This window comes from Falco punctatus (assembly GCF_963210335.1).
Source record: "Falco punctatus genome assembly, chromosome: 11".
Taxonomy (NCBI): Eukaryota; Metazoa; Chordata; class Aves; order Falconiformes; family Falconidae; genus Falco; species Falco punctatus.
This window is the reverse complement of record NC_137591.1, coordinates 9,980,799-9,990,922: the sequence shown is the minus strand read 5'-3', so window position 1 is coordinate 9,990,922 and position 10,124 is coordinate 9,980,799.

Below are 10,124 nucleotides of genomic sequence, written 5' to 3'. Positions count from 1 at the left end.
AGTAGGAGCCGACAAAGATTAATTTAAACACCTTTCCTAGCTAGCTGTGGGACTGAGCTGTGTATCTCTTGAAACCTGGGGCATCATTCATGCAGCGGAGCATAGAGACCCTGGGGTAGTGGGCTAGGTCTTCATACCCTGGGGGTGTGGATGTGTTTTGGGATGTTTTACAGAGAGAGATGAGGACTGGGTAAGGAGTACAGGAGGTAAAACTGGAGCTCAGCCTCCTGGCCTCCCCTGCCCAGGGATGGGTCTCCATGCAGGCAAGGGAGCAGGAGGCGATACTTCATAGCAAGCCAAGACCAAGCAACGTGTTATTGGGGTAGGTGGGGATCAGTGTCGGTGCATCAGCTTACTTCAGGAGTGTTTCCCTTATAGGTGTACGCTGGCATGCCGGCTCCTGCATATTTGTATCCTACTGGCTGCAGGAGGCAGTGGCCACAGCAGAGGTCCAAGAGATGGCTATTTTCCTGAAGCATGACAGCCAAACCAGTGAAGCCATGGGGAGCAGATCTGCCTCACCAGTGGCTGCAGAGCTAGGAAAGTGCACAGGGGTCTCCTGGTGTCCAGCCCCCCCCCTCCTGCCTCAGCTGGTGATGTTGACTGTCTTAAAATCATGCCTCAGTCTGATGTTTAGGAGGGTCCGGTCCTGTCATCAGTGGAAGCTTTTCTGTGTGGTGTATTGAGTGAAAGTCTCTGGGAGGGCTGGGAGTATTTCAAACCTCACCTTAGTGCTGGGCTTTGGTGTGCTGGGTCTCACTGTCACGGGTCTGAGCAGAGGAAAGTTGCTTACCAGAGTCCTGCCATACATTTTGAAATGAGAGAAAACAAAGGGGAGAGTCAGGGAACGGGGATAAATGGGACTTATTTCAAGCTGTTTCAGTGGCTGGGAGTGGGCAATGGGTCCCACCCCCAGCACAAGGGTATGGCAGACCTACTGTGTTTCACCCTTTCTGGGTGATTGCTGGGGGCTGCATGGGCGAAGGAAAGCCAGGGGTTACTAGCTGAGAGGACGGCAGTAGTACTGGCATTGGGAAGCAGTGGAGGTGGCCCCTTCCCAGTGAGGTGGGAAGCTCTGCCTGTCCCATGCACAGCAGCATCTCAGATCTATGCTAGTAAGTGTCCCCAAGAGCCCCAGGCAGAGGATGCAGCCCTGACTGGTCACTCTTTTATGGAGGAACATGCAATGTGGTTTTCATTGCACAACTGCCACAAGCCACAGCCTAACCAGTCACTGCCGATGAGTTAGAGCATCGTCCCCACTGGTCTGGGCAGCCCCTTCGCTTCCTTCTTTCAAGAGTCTCTTCTCTCAGTTCACTTGAAAACTTTGGTGCTGAGCCTAACCTTACCCACATTACACAGAGGGCTGAGGCTCCCTGCTGCTAATGTGCTCTCGGTGCTCGCCTTCCATGTCAGCCCTCGAAGAGCAGAAGTCAGGACCGGACTGGCACTTGCTTCATGCTCCCAGGATGTTCCCAGCTTTCTCTGTAACTTCACGTGTGGGTGCAAAAGCAGCTGTGCTGGGTCACACGCAGGCCTGCCTAGTGCCGTATGCAGGGCTCCTGCAGTAGCAATGGGCAGATGCCTTGGAAGAAGCAACAGCAAGGCAAGGACACGGTATTTCCCCCAAGCTCTTCCCTAGAACAACTGCAGTGCAGAGGGTTTCCAGATACTGCTGTGGTTTGTCTGTTAGTCTCCCTTAACGCAGCTCTGTTTTCCTGATGTTTTTCCAATCTTTCCTTTGACCTTGGTGGACTTACTACATCTCCAGCATCCTTCAGCAAGGGCTTCCTCAGTTCCTCTGCTGCTCAGGAGAAACCTCCTCCACCCCCACCTGCTTGAACATGGCTCCCAAAAGCTTCACCTGGTGGCTCTGGGTCCTGTGCTGGAAGAGGGTGAGCCACTGCTCCTTTTCTGGTTTCTCCTGGTGATGCAGAATTTTGTAGCTCTTTGCCACCCCCTTCCAAACTGTTTCTTTCTTATACGCTTCCAAGTCCCAACTAAATGTGCAGGGACGTAATAAGTCTGTATTTCCAATTTCTTCATGCTCTGAAGGCACCCACAGAGAATGGCTGGAAGCTGCACTTAGGTGCACAGTACTTTGGCATCCTCTGGGGCTTGGCCCGATGTAGCGGGTCATTGCAGTCAGTCAGTTCTTGGCCCTCTGCACACAAGGCAAGTTTCGTGCACAAAACAAGTCCTTTGCAGTATATGGTACGGCCACGAGATGTCTCTTTGAGCCGTATGTGGCTCCAGTCTGGTAAACAGGAGACCACGCTGGACCACAAGCTGCGCAGAAGCTTCTGGGGTCGCCAGCTGGCACCGTCCCTGGTAACCCCCCTGCTGCTGCAGTTAACAGGATCGGAGAGCAAAGCCGTATGTGTAGGCAGGGGTGATACCTTTTATCAGACCTGCAGGTATAGGTGGGAGAGGGAAAAAAACCCCAAATCCAACACAGGTAAGCTTTCAAACACACAAGATCTTTTTCACTTCAAAAGTAAGAACTGCCATCCTCAAACTAAACCTTAGCTGAGAACAATTACTCTGAGTCTAATTGGATTTTGTTAGTTATTCGGATTTGTGGGAAGAAGAGTCTGATTGATACCTGTGGAGTAAAGGTAATGGCATTAGCAAGGAGAGAAGTGGAAAGATTGTTGGCCAAAGAGAGAGAGAAGGAGAGGAGAGAAGAGAGGCTGATGGTTACTGGCTGTGAGATAATGAAGGCTTTACTGCTGATGATTTTAGGGAAATACATGTGCCGTAAAAACTACCAAGTTCATGGTGAGTTCTAATATGCCTCAGATCTGAGAATTTAAACTTACCTTTTAATGGTTTCTTGTAGGTTTCCCATGAAGCTCTGGACCAGAAAGCCAGAAATAGCATGATTATTTTGTGAAAAATGTTCTCCAGTTGGCAGCAGGGTGGTTCAGATGGATGGGAATACCTAACGTTTGAACACTAATTTCCAGTAGATTACCTCTAGCACCACAAATTACCAGCAACTTCCCAGCACAGAGCTGACCCCCACCAAAAACTTACCTTTTTCCCTGAACACCCTCCAATGACTGTTTTCCAGCCAAGAAAGTGCCGATGGCCATGCCAGGAATAAGTACTGGTTGACCAGTCTTTAGCTGGTTACCATCCCGACTCGGGGCCACAACCATTTCTGCAAATAAGTGGCAAAATGTTTGTTTGATCTGGTAGCTGGAGCCCTTTGTCGGGAGCTCACAATGTGTGAAAAAAAAAGAGAAGAAAAGCTCTGGCTGTAATGCAGCGGGGATGAATGCTTGCCTTGCCTGCCCGATCCGAGCAGATTACAGTTCACCTGCTGTGAACTAATCTCTTGGGGAGAGGGTCAGTTGTTCGGATAGTGTTGCTAATGGAAGGCAAAACCTTTCTCCATGTTCCCTCCAGCGCTCCCTCCTTCAGCGCTCGGTCTGTTTAGGAGATGAGTCAGTCCTGGGTTATTCATCAACTTAGGAGCTATCCACCCAAGTTCACAAGTACCTCTAAAGCGCTTTACAATTACAGGAAATTATACTTAGGAGCTAATGTTAAAACACAGCTATCGGCTCACTTCTCCAATACGAGAGGCAGAGTGTCAGATTCGTGGCCTGCATTATGCCATTGTGTTGGAGAAAATACGTGGGAGGAATTTATTCTCTACTACAACTCTCGTCTTTGTGGACTGGAGCCCTGCTAGCGCCGAGGGGGACATTTTCCCAGGAGAGGCTGGGGAGGAGGTGAGGCAGTGCCGTGGGGAGCCTTTCTGATGGCGGCAGCAGGTCCTTGGCTTGCTGCAGGAGACCACGTCAGAGCAGCGCTGTGGGCAGGGGTCCTGGCAGCCCACCTGGCTCACCAGGGTGCGGTGTGGCATTTCTCATTCCCAAGGCTCAGCCCCACATCAGCAGAGAGGATGGTGACAGTCCCCCTCTGCGCCTGCTGTACTTTCACTGCCTTTTCACTGTCCCTCATCTTCAGCCCTGGGGCTCTTCAACCCAGAGGATTTCATGGGCCAGGTGCCTTTTGCTTGTTTTATCCACAGTCCTGCTAATGTAGGATTGATGAATATGCAGGATTCAACCCCAAAAGTCCCTGTGCCAGGGCAGGAGGCTCTCTCCATGCCTCATCAGTCCCTCTGATGCATCTCAAGGTCATAGTCTGGACTCTTCTTGAGGGTCAGATCCTCAGCTCCACCTTCCCTTTGATTTAGGGCAGATTCAGCAGCAGGATATGCTCCTTAGGTTTGTTGCTATTTAGGAATTGTTCTCAGCGGATCACCAGTCTGCACGTGGGGAAGTAGCGTTTGGTTGGTTTCTTGGTTTTGTATCATTTGCAATGGGGGCTTTGGAGCAGTCAGTGAGCGCACACGTGAATGTCAATGACTCACATTTTTGTCTCTGAGACAGACCCTCTATTTAGACAGTGATTTTTAACCACACTTTAACCCACATAGTCCAAAGCAAACGGTAATTGAAAGTCTTCTGTATGGTCTTTGTAACTGCTTAGTAGATGGTTTGTACTACCAAATGTTAGTAAGAGATGTTTGGAAAAGGAGTATTGGTTCCATGATGACTTGCAAGATGTAGCGAAAATGGCAAAAATGGGGAAAAGCAAACTATTTAATACTGTTACTTTCAGTCCTTTATTGTTTTGCTGCTGAACTCTGCAATGCCAGCGTTACTCACCAAGGGCCCTGAGGAGGGTGATTTGCCAGTATCAGGCCCACCCACCTTCAGCTGCCCAGCTCTGAATGTTCAAGATGTCCACCTTATGCCAGGGTCCACCCATAGAAGCCCCACAGACAAAAGCAGGCTCAAAAATCACATCTCCGGATGCTTCTGCCATGTTCCTGTGTACGCTGACCTACAGGGATACACAGAGATATGTGGACCTCTTTTTATTAAATAAGATACTGGTTATAGAACAAGGAAGCTTTTCCTCTTCCCCAACCAAACCAGCCCATCAGTGGGATTTTGATCATGATGTTATTGTCTTTTCTTTCCAAGTGACGCTTTTTTCATTCAAACCCCTTTTATAGGAAAATTTATAACCACGGGTAATGATAAATCCTTTAGGGATGTATGAAAGATGCATATTTTACTCTGGCGTGGCCATTGAGGGATATCTGTATTTTACTGGCTGCTGTTTAACCCAGCTTTCTCCTTGGGACACCCAGCTGCAGTGGAACATCGATATTTTGCCATCTGAAGCCACTGGCCTTGTGATTAAGAGGAGGTTTTTCAGTGCTTGCAAAATGATCATCAATTTTATCTCCTGCAATTTCTCTGTCCTTAACTTTACAACGTTTCCATAGTTTGTCTTTGACTTAGTAGCTTAAATTTGTCTGTAAATCTGTTCTCCTGGGAGTGTGAGAAAACATATTCTCTAAATCATTCTTATGTGGAGAGATACTTGCAATATTTTTTATTAATATTATTCATTACTTTTATGACAGTGCAAGTCATGGCTGAGGTACTGAACAATCGCACAGAGGTCTGAAAAGAAAGAAAAAAAAGAGATAAACAGATAGTGGTGGAGTCGTTGTCAGGTTTTTGTATAGGAAACAGGGGAAATAAGGCTCAAACGCCCCAGGTCCTGCAGTGCCTGTGATACAGCTGGAAATCTGGAATTAAACCTGTATCTTCTTTACCAGGCCAGTGCTTTTAATGTCAGCATGCTATTTTTCCCTTCAATGCGACTATATTTTTGCTTTTCACTTACGTGAAATCCCCTTTTTTACCCGTCAGAATACTTGCTTTTCTTCGGGTTGTTGCAGGGACATGAGGATGCTAAAATACCAGAACAAGCAGCAAGTGCTTGTGCTCTCTCTCTCTGCCTGTACTGGGCATTAGGGAAAAGACAGTAGTAATTCCAATGGTGTGATGTTATTTTTGTGTTTCATGTACTACTGACCCGGGAGTCATGCACACAAATGTCTAAAGCTGTTTGCCGTGGTGGGTGCTCTTTTATGGTTTAGTAACTTTTATGTTTATGAAGAGCTAATAATGATGAGATCCCCATCCCGTGGAAGCTGGACAAGACTAATCCTGACAGCCCTGAACCCAGCAGAAGTCTTTGCACTGGCCTCAGTGAGGCTTGGTACCAAACCATGAGAGCACAATGTTAAAATTAAGGGCTGGTGGCCTAGTAAACAATAATTACTGCTGGGATATGACAATATAAACCCTGAAAGACCACTAAAAGCTGTCCTTAGCAACGAAACTCCTTTCATTTCTTTAATTGTCTCTAGATGGCACTATGGCAGCAGAGGTTTTACAAGGAGCAATTGGAAGGGAAGGAGGCAGGAGCCAGGGGGCTGCCTGCTCCTGCCCTCTGCCACGATGTTCCTGGGCTGGAAGGGCAAGAGATGGTATCATTTTTTTGAGTGCTCCACAAGGCATCAATCAAACCAAGTCAACTTATTCTTTCTCAGGGTTTGAGGGTTTTATGATCTGGAGGAGGTTACTTTCTTCCAGCATCTTTATGTGCTTCCTAGGTGAGAGTAGGACAGAGGTGCGTGTTTCACCTTCATCATCCTTTACAAATTTTCCATAAACTATACTCCATAAGGAAGGATTCATTTTTGTTTTTTAATATTTTCCATCTTATATCAGGATTTCAGGTGTTATTTTTACTGCTAGTATCAGGTGCTTCTCTGTGACTTTCCCACTTAAACCGTCAAGAGCATGGAGATACTACTGAAGCTTGAATTTCCTGCATTAGAAATTGGCTTAATGAGAATCCTGGTGGGAGAAAATACTCTTCTTCAAGACAAAAAAACTCAGTGGCAAATCATGCTAATGAGGTATTTAAAAACCTTAGAAGGACAATACTTACAGGAATAACAATAAGAGGATGACAGTGGAACAGAGAGTGTACAAATAGCAGGGTGGTATTGCATTTTCAGTTTACATATTGTTTTATGTAATTGCAGCATTTTTATTGCATCTATCAGAAAATCACTTGTGCTCCTGCCAGAGCAATTCTAATGCTCTGTGAGTTCAAGCTAGTCTTATTGTCTTGCTTTTCAAATGCTGTTTGATTTTTCAGTAGTTAGACTCAAGGGATGTTTTGTCCCCAGAGCAATGAATTGGTTTTACTTCTTTCCTAATACTGGGAAAAAAAAAAAAAAGGAAGAAAAAAAAAGAAAAAGGAAGTCTTACTTCACAGCTGCTAACTTTGGTGCTGGGTGAGGCAAGAAGCTGAAGCACAGCCCTGCCTTTGGGCAGATGAGCAGACTTATCACAGCGCATTTGTTGCCTTGGGCCCTTTCGCTGCAGAGGAAGAAATGGCATCATGGGCTTAGCAGCTGCAGGGCTGCTGCTGCAGCAGGAGAGCAGGGTTTATTGTCAGTGATGAGCTTTGGGATGCCGAACTCTTCCCAAGGTGCTGTCACAGCCCTTTTTTAGGAATCTAATTGAGGTGTGGCTGTCAATGTCCACGGGTAGGTACTTCCAGATAGTGGGTGAAAGCAGCCAAATTCAGTGTTTTAAGGTAGAAATGGCTTATTCTCCTTCCTAAGCTGAGATCCTCCCAAATGATTTCAATGCTTCCCTTCCCTTGCTTTTCGGTGGGAGCTATGGACCTGGATCTATCTGAGGAGGTAAGCCTTGGTCAGAGGAAGGCTGTGTCCATAAATCTAATTTCAGCTGAGCCATCAGTCTGTCTGAAGAAGTCAACAACTAAATACTGAAGATGGCACAAACCCCATGACTAGTGGAGCAAAGAAGCAGGAATATTTCTTTATAGGGAATGTTAATGGAAGATAGGAACTTGCTTAACTTCCAGGACTTTTCACAAACTTCTTGATTTTACATTTTAAAAGCATTTTATTTCCATACCTAAACAAGTGGAATATGCAGCTTCCCCTTCCAGATATGTTACTTGGATTTCCTGAGGAGACTGTGGTTCTCCATCCCCTCTCTCAGCGGTGTTGCACTTGCAGCATTCGATTGCCCCTTCAGGGCAGTGATGCTCCTGCTGCAATGGGGACAGCCTGAAACTAGACGTGTTTTCTTGGCAGAAAATGCTTACTAGGAGCCATCATCTGGCTCCTGGGCATCGCAGGTGCCCAGCGCAAAGCAAGAGGGCAGCTGAACAAAAGGTTGCAGTGTGGCTTCGCTCTCAGGTCATCTGCAGCAATGCCACCCAACAGTGCAGTGAGGATCACTGGTCTTTAGCTAAACTCTGGGGAGCTGGGACTACGCCGTCTTTTCAGCAAAATGGGAGGAGAGGCGACCCATGTATCATGCGAAAACTAATTGTGCCTTTCTGACCGCTGGCCTTTGGAAAATGCCTGCTTGGTGTGAGTGTGCAGCAGATTCAGGCAGGCGGTGCAATGGAGCCGTTGTTGTTGTTATTATTATTATTAGATAACTGCGGTGCTATAAAACAATCTGTTCTTTAGTTCTGCTGAGCAGCCACTGTTAGGGATGTAAGCAGAATGTTACGGCGATCAATACATTAGGGGGCCTTTCCATTAAGTGATGAGTGAAACCGAAGGAGAAAATTATGCTTTGTACTAAAAATCCATTTAGCCATTAGATCACAGTATCGAAAGCATAAAGGAAGGGTTATTTTAGCTTTCAGCTGGCCAGAAAATGCCAGTTGGAAGACGACAGGAGGCTCCCTTTCACAATGGAAGAGCCCTTTCTTCCCTGGATGAAGGGAGCATTTCTGGCTGTGGCCTCCTGCTGCTTGTGTGTGTTTCATTCTTCTTACTCTGGACTGAAATGCTCCTGTCAAAAGGTGGAAAACACATCTAATTGCACATGACATAAATAAGCCTTGCTGTATATCAGCACAGTATTTATCTGGAATAATTTCGGAGTGATTATTTTGTTGCTTTTGCTGTAACCTAAAGCAATTTCCTTGCAACAGCCAAGTACAAAGCGCACCATTTATAGGGAAAATTAATATCATACCGATCACTGATAGCCAAAAGGATAAATAATGTGTCACATGCCATGGTACAGATCACATCTGGGTCTGACCTGCTCCAGCCCTGGTGCTAGACCTGAGCATATGCAAGTGCAGATGCTGAAATACGCTGTCTGCCTGCCGCTGCAGCTTGCACTGTTGTAGCACAAGTGAAAAACAGGAGATGCAGAGGTTAAAGGCTACCTGCTGGGCAGCGTGCTGGGGATTCAGCCTTATTACCTGGGCTGGGGATCCGTGGGCTTTGCTGCCCCTGTCAGCTCCTGCTGCTCACTTTGTGCCTCTAGGTTCCAAATTACCTGGCAGCCCCCGAGGGCAATGCCCCTCCTGCTCCTGTGCCACAGCCCCCACTCAGCAGCAGTTCGTGACATACCTTTGACCAACACATTCTTACAGAGCAGCGTTTAGGCTGCCCTTTGGAATTAGGCTTGAGGAACACTGCAGTTTTGGGGTGGAGAATCATCAGTTTTCTATTATTTTTGTAAAGGACAATGGGTGTTCGGGATAGCTCTTCTCACAGTTTTTGGCTCTGAATTTAGGGCGAATTCCTCTCCAAGCCACCCACCTACGCAAATCTCTGATGCCAGAATGTATTTGTGTGATGATATTTAGTCTACAGGGGCAGAGCTGCACAGTGTAACCCTTAATCTAGAAGCAGGGTGATTTACCTGAGGACTAATTACATTTCTTTTGGAGTTGCAATACCTGACAGCAATTATGGACCCAGGGTCAGACTTCCAAGCAAATGCTTTCAGTGATATGGAAATATTTCCCAGTATGTTTTAGAAACTGTGCCATTCTTGAAGGCTGTGTTGGTTGTGTGAGGTTTTCTTCACTTGCTCATCTCGGAGTGCTGGATGCTTAGCTCATGAGTCTGCCCTTAAAAATCTGAGAGCCGATCAGTGCCAGCCTGAGGATTTCAACAGGGGCTGAGATGACTCATGTCAGAGTCTTCTCTGAAGCTCTTGGACAGTAACGTTTTTCCTAACATAAGGATATTATCTGTTAAGTATTCATTACGTACTGGCACCATGGGTTCTTGGTTTAAACTGTAACCATTTATAGTCAGCGTATTGCACTGTCTGCTTTGGTGTCCCCAGTGTCCTTCCAGTGAAGGAAGGGCCCATCTGTTCCTCTCTGGGGAGCCGGTCCTCAGGGTAGGAGCAAAACAGCAGGTCCCCATA